This window comes from Heliangelus exortis, chromosome 1 (assembly GCF_036169615.1).
Source record: "Heliangelus exortis chromosome 1, bHelExo1.hap1, whole genome shotgun sequence".
Taxonomy (NCBI): Eukaryota; Metazoa; Chordata; class Aves; order Apodiformes; family Trochilidae; genus Heliangelus; species Heliangelus exortis.
Genome location: NC_092422.1, coordinates 69,889,758 through 69,905,060, shown reverse-complemented (window position 1 = coordinate 69,905,060; position 15,303 = coordinate 69,889,758).

The following is a 15,303-nucleotide window of genomic DNA, read 5'->3' as shown; positions in this document are numbered from 1 at the left end:
AATAGTTTCAAGACTAAGATATTTAGTTATTATCAGTTTAAAAATATTTAGTTATTATCATTTTAAAAATACTAGTTTAACAAATAATTCTACATTATTTTATAAAAGATAACTTGATACTATAATATTCTTCATTCTTTGCTATTTGATTCACATTGCCTACTTTCTAAAAATATTGGACTAAACCACAATAAAGTAAGTATTAAATACTGAAATTTAGATTATATTAGCCTAAGTATTTTACAACACTTCAAACTTGCAAATAATCCGTAGCATTCCTCTAGTTTGGAGCTTTTTTACTGGCTAGCACCAAATGTTTATCATAAGGTATATATTTTTTTTTTTCATTCTCAAAAAAAGCATAACCTATCAAAAGAATATGCCTTTTGTCCAAAGTCAAAATGTTTTTAGGTCAATTGATTCACATCCATGGCTTACAGTGTGTTACTGGGTTAGTAATCTACTGAAAAATGTAACACAAATTCCAAATATGATTATTTTTATATCACTGTTTACAAATATGAGTCCTCAGCTGAGATTACGGAGATTAGAAAGCACAAATCGTTTTAAAAATTAATGAAGATGTGTTACCTTGTGGAAAACCAGCAAATCTGTCATCATCTTTGGTTATCTTTTGAACAGAATAGTTGCCCATGGGTGAAATTACTCGGTAGACACAAACAGCAGACACACATGGCATGTCCAGATCATGCACAATGTTCAACATACAAATTGGATTTTGGGTGCTAGATGGATCCAGCTGGCCTCCAGCACAGCCTTAGGGCTTATGTCATCTGCACTGACAGACAGAAATGCCCAAGGAGCTGCTCTGCCAGAAAGAATCACTCAGTGTTCACTGCTCAAGCCCCTTCCACCTCTCACATACCATCATGATGTCTGGAATTGGCAAAAAGTCAAAGTTTGCTTGCATAAGATACTCCTGCCTGAAGACATCATTCAGCTCCTTTACATTGCCAGACTGATGCAAGTTGTATTTTTGAGGGGCAAAGCCTGAATTCCAAATTATTTAAAATGTCTGCAATAAGTGTGTAACAGTTCTACAGCTAATTGAGTCAAGTCCAAAGGGATCCATAAATGGGATTTTTTGTCTTACTCACTCACAGCCCAATTTATAGAGGTAAACTGTTCTGAACGGTTTCTGGAACAAAATTTACAGCAAATGATAGTGAATGCCAGACTCAGATAAAAGGAAAAGAGTAATCTCTGAAAGCTGAGGAGCAGATACGCTTCCCATGCTGTTGACCTTGCTCTAACATGGCAACACCTCACAGAGTAACAGGACAGAGAACCCCATATAATAACCACCTGAAGAATCAGATCTTGTAAGCCATAATACTTAGAAACCACCACCTCTGTGGATGTAAACAGCTCCTTACATTGTTTAAATGTATGGGCTGCTACTTCAAGACTTGCTTTCTCCAAACCAAACTCACTTCATGTAACTTCAGTGCTTCAGCTTGGTTGGTTTTGCTGAGTAAACCTAAAACCCCAGCTCTGCCAACTTCATGCTGCAGGTTAAGTAGGAATTATGACATAGTTCACTGTCAGCTATACTGTGGCTTTCCTCAGAGCCCTCTCAAATTATTTGATTATAATATCCATTGGTAATATAGACAACCACTGCGCTATAACTGTATTCACTATGATCTCTAAAACTACAAATGTCAACCCATGTGGAGACACAGCAACAATAATGTCAATGATAGATGTTATTTTACATATCAAGGAATACAAGTTTAAGAAATTACATATGCAAATAGAGGTCTTTAAAAATAGCCATCTAAAAAATCAAAAGACAAGCTTTTTAAAGTATTGAACCAACAGTTAATTCAAAATGTGTAGGAAAATTATATCCAGGCTTTTATATATTATATTCAACTTTTGACAGAATACTGAATGCCTTCCCCAGCTTCCTATTTTAACTGTTTACTAGTTTATTTAGTTGAAGTAGAGGCAAACTGCAATTTTTCCTGCCTTTGGTCTTGACAAGTGCACTTTTAGAAGTGGGTTACAAAGTGTTTTGTGAGTCATGTCAAATAGTGATAGAAATCCATCACCTTCACCTCTCTCTCCTGAGTCCAGTGAGTGATCAAGGGTTGCTGTGAGACAGTAACTGCATTTGATCATAGCAGATTGTTTTCACTCACCGTGCTGGCTGCATGGAATGACTGACAACCACATCAGGAAATAATAAATGCTAAAAGGGGCAACAGTATGTTGGGAGAAAAGAAAAGAGAGAGCCATAAATCACTCTTTTGTTAAAAGTAAATTTGTAGGTGATGGTGGTGATAGTTGCTTACCACTTTTTGAAAGTGTTTTTCCTGTAATCTTAAACAACTCCACTTCTGCCTGCTGCACCCAAATGTTGCCTTCCATATTGGATATGTGTAAAGAGGGAATTTTTATGTGACTATACTAAGCATGAAACTGCAGTAAATATAATTTTTAATGCAAATAAAATATCGACTAACATTACTATTTCATTAATAGTGTGAGGTCAGAAAAGGCAGGTGATGACTACTTAAGCATGTCACTAGTCAGGCTGGCTTTGTGGAGGTCACATTTTTTAACAGAATAATACAATACCTCTTTTTGTACAGTCCTGTGAAGCACATTATCTGTGTTGCTGTTTGGCAAAGAATTAGAAGATGTTTTTTAGATTGCCTAGGTGCAGCCTTCCCCCTCCCTTTTCCAGTCTATCAAATGTGTGTAGATGTGTAAGACAAAGAAATGAAACAAACTAGACTTTTCATTGCTTGGCATGGATTTCACAAAACTTTCATTCGAAACAAGCAGCAGAGCCACAAAGCTAAGACAACACATGGATAAAGAAGTTAGAATGGTTAGTTACATTTATTATATATTGCTACAGTAGTTTTAAATGTGCATACTGTGATGATGTCCAAAGACCCCTATCAAAGTTAGGATCTGAGCAGAGAGAAATAAGAAAACATCTCTACTAGAGAGTTTATATTCTAAATGTCACACCAGAAGATGAAGGCTGAGGAGGGTATGACCTATAAATAAATGAACATGATGGCTGACACAGTTTTATTTATCAAATATGTTTGTTGTTCTTCTTTTTCCTTAGATAACTCTTCCTGAGGAATTATCTTACAAACTTGTGAAAAATAATTAGCAGAAAAAACATCTATGGCAGATGAGGCTTTGAAAGCTTTTGATAGCTCTTTTCTAGGTCAGTGGAATATTTTGCCAATGAGAACTTTGATAGTGCTATTGGAAGTCCACCTGAGCCCCAGTTGATGATAATACTACCAGCAGACACACTGATAAATTATAATGGGTACAGCAGCAGCAGCAGCCACTCCAGAAGCATCCTTAAAGTGAATTTCATTTAATGGCTGGGAAGACAAATGGCTCACATTTTATCATTGGATTCCTCCTCTTTCAGAAAATTGCCAATAAACTTCCTGTTCTTAGCTCAACATTTGGCAGCAACTTGGGCATAACAAATTTAACCCATTCAGTGCCTTTCAGCTGTTTGCTATGTCAGTTATTTGCCCAAAATGTTCTTAAGACAGCCAATCTTACATCTTTTCATATATGAACTAAGATAGTCTGTTTTTAAATGGCTCACAAACTAAAGTAGAGTTTATGAGGGGGTCAGACTCCTGTAAAGTTGTTAATCACAAATGATTGCTTGCACTGTAATTACTTACATTCATGATGTACTTCCATTTTAGATTTTATAGTTTCTTCTTTTGTGGTCTTTCGAGACACACGTCATGAACATATTGCACCAAGCTCTTCTAAATCCCATCCTGAACCTCAGAGCACTAACTGTGAGCATTCAAACAAATGTCACCAAATTTTTGTGGCTTAATGAGCTACCTCTGATCAGCTGAGCCTGTGTGCTCTGTTAGCACTCTGCTTTTCTTTCCTTCACAGAATCATAGAATGTTTTGAGTTGGAAGGGACCTTAAAGCTCACCTAGTTCTAACACTCCTGCATAGTCAGGGACATTTCCTACTAGATCAGGTCAAAGCTCCATCCAACCTGCCCTTGAACACTTCCAATGATGGGACATTCACAGCTTCTCTGGGTGACCTGTTCCAAAGTCTCACCATCCTCACAGGAAATAATTTCTTCCTAATACATCCTCTAAATCTCCCTCCTTTCAGCTTAAAGCCATTCTCCCTCATCCCATCACTACCTGTCCTTCTAAAAAGTCCCTCCACATCTTCAGGTACTGGAAGGCTGCTCTAAAGTCTCCCCAAGCTTCTCTCCTCCGGGATGAACAACCCCAGCGTTCTCAGTCCGTCTTCATAGGAGAGAGGTGCCCCATTAGCAAGCAGTTGGTACAGCCAGTTTGAGTCATTATTTCCCCATCTCAAGCTATTTGCTATTGTTGTCCTGCTGAAGACCATCCTTGCATCCAGTGTAGCAGGACAAATATTCTTTTTCTCTTAGAAATTAATTTAAAGTCCTATTCATTGCTCATTTAGTATAGCATGTTGCTTTTTGCTAAGTGGTTAACACATACACAAACTTCTGCTGACTTAAATTCAGGAAATGATGATCTCTGACAGAGGTCTGGTGCTAAAGCTGGATCTAGGTTCACAAGCACTCGACTATAAATGCCTTTAGCTCTTTTGATTACAAAGAAAACCAAAATACTTGGAATCTATGTGAAGAAAATTGCCCCACATTTGGGATGGGCTAACAACATGCTGATAGATAGATGGCAGCTGACAGGTAGAACCTTACAGTGTTCTCACAGCTTAGGGATCTCACACTCAGATCCTGTAAGGGGATTGATACTTGTGACACTTTCAAAGAATAAATATGCATACCCAAGTCTTATGAAAGTTGCCAGAATTTCCTGGTCACTATACAATAGCTCTTTTTGCTCAAGCAGTCAGCAAGAGAAGGGAGGAGACTTGGATTCAATGCCTTCAACAGTCTGCAGAGTTTCAAAAATATATTATCAAAAGATGGCAGTACAATAGAGTCTAGCTTAGGTGGGAAGCACACTCCACATTCCATCTGAAACTACTTTGTAAAGCAAAAGAAACAGGATTATTTTTGCCAGGAAAAGCAAGAATTATATAATCCAGTGAGAAGGGTATTTGGTAATAGGTATCACTGCCTCCCACTGAGACCATCTTTTATGTAATTATTTTGCAAAGAGGAAAATAATTCCAACACTTCTGATCTTCTAATTGTCTACCTTTGTAGTCCAAAAGCAGGAGATTTTCTAACAACTCCCAAGAATGATTTTTTACAGAAAACTTACTTGGCTTTTGACGCTTGCAGCTATAGTGTTCTTTTGAAGTCCACAGGTCTATGAGCAATATCTTACAGACCACCAGTTGTCAAAGGAGTTACCTGCAGAGCTATTATGTTTGGTTTTGAACATCCAGATCCTTAACGTGGCTGTAGATGAAACCTAAGTTACTGAAGAGAGCTATGAATAAATGTGAGATGTGACATTAGTATTAAGTATTCAGGGACTGCATTTCATTTCTTTTTGCTTTCACTTAATGATATTTCTGCTCCCCTTCCTGTGCTATTCAAGTGCAGTTGAAGTTTAAGATGCACATAAATACTGGTAAACTGTTTTTTGTTTCTTATATGGTGTAAGGCATATGCTTTTCTGTAATCCTTAAATTATGCTATAAATAATTCTTTCTAATATTAATAACTTATAAGTCTGCATAGCACTTTAAAACTAAAAAGGTTACACAGAGCTTGTAAGGTCTGACTCCAAGGCACTTTGTGTCTGTATCTAATCTAAAGGAGAATGGAAGCAGGGATGGATATCTAGCCTCTGGTTAGCTCAATCTTTCATATCAATGAAAGCTACAGACTGCATTTGTCAAGATCAAATTAAGATTTCTATGGGTATGTAGGGCAAACTGCACTTTCAGCATTTATGTGAATGGTACATAGAATTACCTCAAGATATCAACCTGGATCGAAATCTAACCAAATACTCCCTTAGAAATCAGCTGATTGAATAGCACAGGAAATAATTAGGCATATTATTGAAGAAGGCATGGTTTTGACTGTTTGCTTGAGGTGAATGCTTTTTTAGTGCTCTTAACCATATTAGCTACCATATCACTCTAGAAGCCTGACTGCACTTTACATGTATAATGCCTAAGACAGAATACTTAAGGGTCTGTCCCCCAAAGTTACAGACTTAAATGGCAATAGGGACATAGGTTGTGAGTAAGGACAGGGATTGTCTTGACTCACTATAGTTACATGTATCACATCCAGCCTTGTGCTGTGTTGATAAGATGCTGTGATTTCTGGGCCAAATGCATGGGCAGAGCAAGTTTTCAGCTGTCCAACATATATACCACAGAAACACACTGCATAATCTTTCTTTGTGCAGGTCTTCACACAACACAACAAAGGAGCAGGTTTTTTCATCATTATTCTCTTTTTTCTTGTGGAAAAAAAATAAGCAAAAAATATGCATGTAAGAGCTTAGTAAGGATCTCAATAAAAACATTAGGTAATTGCAGGAAAATTTGCAAATGCCACCTAGAGTGAAAACTACTAATAACAATAAAACAATTTTGCATAGATCTATGGAAAAAAACTATGCACTGTAGATTGGTCTCTACAGAATGTGTATTAAAATTGAGAATATAGGTAACACCCAAGGATGACAGGATGCATTTTTATAAATCAGGGAAAAAGATGTTGAAATCGTGATTAGCAACCAGCACAAGTTCTCAGCTGACATAAAGGCCAAGATAAAATGTGAACCTTGTATAAATAAAAATGAAAGTTTGAGTAGAATATTGCATTAATATAATTCCAATGACAATTCCATATCCCGTTGCATAATTTACACTTTAAAAAGGATATTGATAAATGCTGAAGGTTGAGAAAAGCCTTGTAAAGATGAATCCTAGTCTGGAAAGCCTGCCTTGTAGTAAAAGAGTAACAAAACAGAATTTAATTATCTCAACAATAAGAAGGTTAGAGGGTTGACTAATGATGATCTGTAAAGTATGTAAGTTGAAAAAAGAAGTTACTATGAAAAGCCTCTATAATTTAATAGATAAAGCCAAAGGGAAGTTCAATTTTATAAGATTACAAGTCAGGAACGTGATTTTGACAGTGAGAGTAACTATGCACTGGCAGAATTTACTCAGATGGTGTAGAATTTGCACAATGTGAAATATTTACCTTTTGCTTTACAGAAGAATTCACATAGTTTAGTTAAACAGCAGCTACATAGTTTTATGAAAAGAAGAAAAAAAAAAATACCCCAAAACACTGAACCCAGCAAAAAAAGCAAACTATACTTAGTACTTAGTGTAAATGATATTGAATATCTCTGTAGATGCCTATAAGAGTATATTGTAGCATTTGCACAATAAACTGCAGAGCTCTGCAACTGCTTATCACTTTTCCAGGACTGAAACACTGACTGTGTTTAATTCAATGTCTGCATCCCTCTCATGAAGCTTAAAGTTGAGCCTGTATTTATTTGTATAAATACAAATTCCTGTGTTTTGCTCTTTAAAAAAGACCTAAATAGGTGAAGTGTTCTTCTGGACTATCACCTATGTCTACAGTATTTCAAGTTTGGACCTTTCTCAGAAGGAAAATATAATATGAAACATTTTAGTAAAAAGTGTTAAGGAGAATGCAATTAGAATTTAACTAAGACATAAGGCATGCATCATGATAAACATATCTTTGGAAAGCTCTAGAAAGTACTTGTTCTCACAGCTCACAACTCTCTGCACTATTCTCAAATTATCATATTGACCATGCAGGTGGGCCTTTGCAGTACACTTGTGTTTTTCCTGACATATGAAACAACCACCATTACAGTGAACATTTTATTTTTATAAAGAAGAAAGATTTTGAATTTGAAATTATATGATGTGATTTCTCTTGGTGGCATTTTTGTTAGTCTGTGTCATTTTCTGTGCAGTTACAGGTGAACTTTGTCTTTGATCAGTAAATGGTAAGACAATAAGCCAAACAGAAAAAAAAATAGTTCTTGAAATTAAATAAATAGGATATGGGGGCTACTCAACTAGGAAACATTTACCATTTTCTCCAAATCTTAGTTTTCTACATGTTCATTTTAAAAATTATCTCTTGATTTTTCTTGTTTATCTATTGGGTCTGTTGGACATGTTATTTCCGTTTAATTATTTTCTGTTCTGCAGTTTGGCATTAATTTCTTTTGCAGTTTTATTTACTTCAAATCTTACAAAAGACTGCCCTCTATGTATTATCACCTTTGAACCCAGTAAATAATCTCCCATTAAGTGACCTTGTAATTGTAGAGACCCTCTCTTGTTCTTCAAGTTTTCAATGAATTATTTCAAATAAACAGCTAACCAACCTTTTCAAGGCACCTTTTCCCTTTTCCTTCCCCTTCCCTTCCCCCTCTCCCACTCCTTCTTTCTTCTTCTCTTTTTCTTCCTTTTTTCTTTTTTCTTTTTCTTTTCTTCTTTCTTTCCCTTGTTAAAGTTACACTTTCTTGCTATGAAAATGACCATCATTATGCAACATGCCTTATGTGACTGAGAAATAAACTCATAGAAAATGTGCAGTTATTTGACATGGGAGACCAAATCATGCCTCAGTTTGACTGACACGAAAAGAGGTTTCATGGAATGGAACCCAGCAGAGTTTGGCCTGTCTTCAGTCAGAGCTTCATGTACTGTGATTTCATTAGATTTCACTGTTTACAAGTAGAGTCAAGTTGGGTTACTACTAGAATACAATGCCTCCTTGTAAGAAATGATGGTGTTACTTAGCAAGTGACATTCTTCTCTCTGAATAATAGCTCCTGGACTCCTGCTTGCTGTTATAAATATGCAGTGGATTGCGGCAGATACCCTCCAAAATAAGCCACAGCTTCAAATAGTACATTCAGCTTCTTGACAGTTTTAAGAGGAAAAAAGTGCATTCCACTGTTCTGACCAAAAGACTTTTACTTAAATCCTTTGATCACATACTTGTGTAGAGTCCATGAAAAGTTTAGGTTTATTGCTGTGTTTGAAAATGCTTTGGTTGTAGTTGCAAACATTGGTTGCAAACATTAGAGATGATCCTTTGGTAACCTGCAATGAACTGCCTCCTGGTATTACAACACAGGTGGGAGATCATTATTCAAATTAATTAATGCATACTTAAATATCCTCCAAATTTATCTTGTAAAATGCATGACATACTCATTAAAACAAAGACTGTCCTGCAAAATTTGGGACAGATGGCAGTGCAAGATGACATCTTTTCTAAATGTGTCAAAATATTCACTCAGTCAAGCAATATGACTGGTTGTACATTCTTGGTGTGTTATTAAAAAAACAAAAGCAGTAAAATTCACTTGCATGAACACCTGCTGCTAGAATCACTTAAAATATCTAAGGCAAAACATATAATGAAGTAACATAAAAATAATTATTTCATGGGCAAGTAAGTTAACAGTTCAATGTAAGTATTGCAGAGCTTAAAGCATTTTAAGGCGGTGAATTACACTTGTTCCTAGATTTGCAACATTCAAAACCAAGCCTGACAGTGAAGGAAGTATACTGCCCTACATATACCAAAATACTGTGTAAGAACAGACACACAACAGGCCTACTGTTGTCTGCTAGATGGTATCTTCAAGTTAGTGTATATTCCTCTAGCACTTGAAACAGGAGAGCGTAGAAGTAATTGATAAACCCTGTATCACAGCTAGAATTCAAATTTGAGAAAATAGAGCACCATTTGGTCTCTTCTGAGAATCTGACATGCTTGTAAAAACAAACCATCTAGAAAAGAAGCCCGTCTGATTTATTTATTTTATTTTTTCCAATTTGAAAATGGCAAATATTCAGCTTATGAAGTCTAATCTAAGCCCTGTGGCAGGAAGTCTCACCATGACATTAATACGATTTTTGTTTGAAATTATGGAAAGGAGTTCAAGAACTTTATTTTGTTCTATTCTTTGTTGTCAGAGAACCTGCTCAGTCCTCACCTGGTCTCAGTTCAGTCTCTGGGTAGTGTTAAGTGCTGTTATTAAACTGATCAAAGGAACATGCTGTGGAGTCAAACAAGGCATATGTTGGAGGCTTGATCACATCTTTGATACAGCACCAGCAATCTGAACTCATACACAAATGTGAACCAGAGACCCAGTGCTGTAGTACTTGGCAACAACTGCAGGGCCCCCTCCTAAGCACTTACACTTGACCTTCACAACAGTGGTTACCTAACTAAAGTATGGGCATTAAATACATGGTCTGCTTATGAAAAAAAAAAAATCTGTTTCAAAATACTGGGTGCTGGACAAATGCGTTTTTTGTTTTTTGTTTGTTTGTTTGTTTGTTTGTTTGTTTTTAACGGGATAAGGGGGAACAGGCATTAAATGTGGTTGGTATGCAGTTATACTGTCAGCTCCACGCAAACGCATGTGGGTGAATGTGGCAACAACAGCCTGGTATTGGAGATGCTGCAGCCTTAAAGGGTTAACCAAGACGATCAGGGGGCCCAGGGAGAGAGACAGTCTGACTTGTGCGATCACAGCCCTGCACACACACACACACCTTTACCCCCCTCCCCGCCCCCTCTTGCCCACCTGTTCAGCCCCACCGGTACCCACCCGGCCCCACCAACCGCTTCGCGCGGGGACGCGTCGTTCCCCGCCGGAGGCTGGGGATGGAGATACGGTTTCTGTAGTGATGGGGCTGACTGCGGAGAGCTATTGGCTGCCGGCTTGGGAAATTTCATTCAGTTTGGTCCAATAGCAGGAGGAGAGCGCCTGGTACAGCCTGGACTTCTCTACCCCCCCCTCTCTCGCTCTCTCTTTCCCCCCTCTCCCTCTCTCTCCCAGCTCGCCTTGCCTTGCAGATCAGTCTCTCCCCGGCTCGATCTCTCTGCATAGGCAATCACAGCTCCTACTCGCAGACCCAACTCTTCCCGTCGCGCTGTTTGCAATGAATTTTCTGCCTGAATGTAGGTCGCTTCCAACGAAGAACACGAGTTTCCTTCAAATCCAGTGCTGTTGTCTTTCTTGTTGTTATTTTTAATTCCCACATCCCTCCCCCCACCCCGACTCCACTTCGTGGTCGTTGCATTCCTTTGGAGAAGCGAATCGCGTTGGATTCCAAAAAGGAGAGCAGGAACCGTTTGTGAATAATCCCGGCTTGCATGATAGCCCGAGAGGATTTCCTGAAAGAATCTGGCTGTGTAAAAAAGACCCCTATGCTTCTGCAGCTATTCCAGGGTTAAGGTAGGAGTACTGGATTTGACGTTTGATTGTTCATTTTCATTTTTTCAGTTACCTTTTTCATTTTTTTTTCCTTTTTTTTCCTTTTTTTTTTCTTTTCCGGCGAGGGTCGGGGAGAGGTGTTGCAGTTGGTACTCTGGCAAAGGGCGAGCAGTTTGCTGCAGTCGTCTGTGTTTCACTTTTCCCATCATGATAAAGCGATACTTTCTGCCATCTCCACCATCATATGCGATCTCGTTGTCACATATGCATATTTATGGAAATTGGTTTCTTTTTTATCCGCCTCGGTCTCGTCCCCTATATCCCCCTTGCACCGTAATTTCTTTGGAGGCATTTTGCTGCAATCAGCTATTTGGACAGGCTCTGGGGTTCTGTGTGAGATGTTTACAAAGTAGCCCTGCCTTACAGCCAAATAAACAGAAGAGTGTAGAGGAGAGGAGGGAAAAATATCTGCAGTACAGGGAGAGAGAGAGAAAGAGCGAAGCCACAGTTTCCTGCAAGCGAGGAGAGGGGTAGGAGCGGTACCTCATGCTCTGTGTGCGCCTGTGATTTTCAGGGAATCAGAAAACCAACACGTAGGTTTTTGGTTAACCACTTCTCTCGCCACCACCACAACCACAAAAAAAAAAAAGAAAAAAAAAAAAAGAAAAAAAGGAAAAGAAAAAAAAAGAAAAAAAAAAAAAAGGGGGGGGGGGCACGGGGCACGGGGGTGTGGGGGGAACAAGAGAGGCGGCTGTTCAGAGGAAATCTTGGCTCTTCTTGGATTAAAGCCGGCTTTGGCTTTAGCTATTTCGTGGTGGGTTTCTTTTAATTTTTTTCCTTCTTTTCTTTTTCTTTCTTTCTTTCCTTTCTGGAGTCGGGTAAAATGCCCGCTTTTGTGATGGGCATGGGTTTCCGCACGTGATGCAGCGGGGACTGGCACTGGGGAGAGCCGGCGGGCGCGGAGCGGGGGCGGGGGGTAAGAACAGGAAGGGAAAAAAAAAAAAAAAAAAAAAAGATCGGCACCACCACCGTTCTCCCCCCTCCTTCCCCCTCCCATTCTCCCCGTCCCCCACTTCCCAGTTCGACAGTAAATCGGCTTCTCTGCAAAGCCGGGGCGGGGGCGGGCGAGGAGGGGGTGCTGGCGGCGTGAGGCGCCTCCGCGGCTTTTGCCCCTTCTTCGGGGGAAAGGCCGCCGCCAGCCCACCACAGTCCCGGGGAGAGAGGGGGACGGCTCCGCTGCGGCGGCCCCGATGGACGCCCCTCAGACAGCGGGAGGGGGGGGGGGGGGGCGTGTGGGAGCGTCGGGAGCCGCCGTTAAACACCCTCCCCCCCTCCCCTTTTCCACCGCCTCCCCCTCACAGGGTCGGGGCAGGCAGGGCGCGCCCCCGCGTAACCGGTGCGGAGGGGTGGATCGGGGGGGGGGGAAGAGCGTCCCGCCGCCGTTCCCTTCAGCGGGCCTAAGAATAGATGGCGGCGGGGCCGGGAAACTTGGCCGGTTCGGTGGGTCGGCGTGGCGGTGAGGGTTGGAGAGGGGGGGGGGGGGGGGAGGGTGGCGGGATGTGGAAGCCCGAGTTGGCGGGGGAGGCGGGTGCGGCAGTTGCGGTGCGAGGCCGCCAGGTGGCGCCGCGGCACCGTGCGCCCGCCCTGGGGCCGTCCCGCGGCTGCGGGCACCTTCGGGGACCTGCGGGAGCCCGGTGGGCTTTGAGGGGGAGGGGGTGATGAGGGGGGGAGAAGGGGGTGAGGAAGTTTTGGGGGGTTTTATTCGGGTTGGGGTGGGAGCGGGGAGGTGAGAAAACGTGCGGGAGTCGAGGCAGAGGCGCAAGGTCTGCTGCGAAGGAGCGCCTCGGTGCTGCTTGTCAGAGGGGTGGCACAAACGCGCATGCAAGTTTGGATGTTTCGTATTTAAAACAGGACCACCAGCAAAAAAGGAAACCTAAAAATAAAAATAAAAAAGCAAAGGAAAAAAAAAAGAAAAAGAAAAAGGGTTCTTTAGCCGTGATTGATCAGTGTTGAAAGCAAACACCTATAAAATTCTAGACCTTTTTTTTTTGGTTTTGTTTTTTAAATAATTTCTAATATTAGGGGCATATACACATATGTTTAGAAATAGATCAGATAGATGAGAAGGCAAAGCTTAATTGGATGCATTTACAAGAAACTAGGCCAAAATGGAAATCTCTGATACTTTTCTTCTAAAACATCTAATTTAGATATCTCGTAAATTGAAGGGCAAGAGTCCACATCCCATGGGACACAAATTGAGTTTAATAATTATAAGATTAATAAATCCTCTATTAGCACTAAAGAAATAAAGTATTTTTCTCAGTCACCTTAAGAAAAGGAGTAATTATTTCCACTAATTTTAATTCCTAGATAAGAACACAACTTTGTTCTGAAAAACTGAGCTGATTTCAGATGTCAAGTGAAGTCTGCATTTCATTTTCATTTTACTTGCAAAATACACATTTGGTATTCTACCTGTTAATAGGCTTCTTTATCTATATAGATGTGCATTAAGGGAGGACATTTCAAATATATTTGCTGATACTGCTGAGTAGAGGGTTGTATGCATTGTCTTATGAATCATACATATTCCAATGAATCATTAAAGACTCAGAACATGAAAACATGCCATGCAGTTTCTGGTAACTCAAAACAACAAGATCTATGATACCATGTAATTTTCTAAGAATAATATAAAATTAAATTCAATTTTGACCTACTCATTTTTTTCATCTTGAACTTATTACCCCTTTGTGTATAAAACCCAGCTGTTACTGCTTTCTTCTGTATTGATATGCCTGTATATCATATAGATGCAATTATTGCTGGAATGCCGTGTGCAAGTACAATCTATTAAGTTTAACCAAGTGCTAAAACTGAAATTCAGGTTGGCATCCAAAACACTTTAGTCCTGAAAATAATTCTATTTGAAAGGTGAAGCTAATTTGAATCCTTTTTTTATTTTTCCTTTTGTTTTAATTTTTTATTTTTTTCCATGGAATTTTATGTCCTTTGGGTTTAGTGTTACTGGAATACATTTGTATAGTCAAGAAAATACATTTTCTTCCCTCTGAATTTCTGGAGAAGGTAATTGCCTCCCTTACAGTTGTTTTAAAATGCAGTGCTGTATCACAAACCTGTGATACATTAAAAAAAAAAACAACAGTGTTTTTTTCTTGATTAGCAAAGTGCAGTGGTCAGTGATGAAATGTCAGTTCGTCTAAAGGCATCACAATGTAAGCAAACAAAAGCAAGCCTCATAGTGTGAATGAAACAGGCCAACTGGATTAAATTTGGACAAGTGACAAAACTGGTAGGTTTACTGGAGACACTATGCTATCCAGTATAATTTATATTCTTACAAAGACTTTATTTTTAGCTGATCCCATGCTCTTGATCAGATCATTCCCCTGACAATTTTTGCATTTGATAAAAATGTCAATCGTAATAGGCATCCTTCAGCTGAAGACCTGTCGTGCAGAGGTGAAGGCAAGAGGCAGAAAGAAAAGCTGTTTAACTGAAGCTTTGTATTAAAGCTGTGGTAGAGAAACAAGGATTTGTTTGGCTTTTTTCTTTTTTTTTTTTTCTTTTTAGCAAAAGAGTGATTCAAGGATCATTTACTGACTACCACATAGAGGTTTACACATTTGTTTTTGACAGGTTCTCAATACAGCCTCCTCTTGGCCTTTCAAACACGCATGCTGCTATTTGATGGCTGAATCACATAGTGTAAAGAACAGCTCCACCTGGGTAGGACAGGAATAAGCATCATGCTATAACCAGCATATAATTTAGTCATTCTGTCATTTGAAGGCTTGTCATCGAGATTCAAGATCTCTTCTGCATGAGTAAGATTGGTTAGTTGTGTGCACTGAATTATAAGGTTGTGAGTCTTTAAAAAAAAAAATTGAATAGCACCAAAACGTAAAAATGAGCTGCACAAATCAAGATAAGGCTCTTATGTCCAACTGTGGCTGTTCTCTGTCACACTTCAACTCAGGTGCTCTCAAGCAATGCTTTTGTGCTCTCAAGCAATATTTATAAAGCATTTATGTTGTGAGCCATTTTGATCC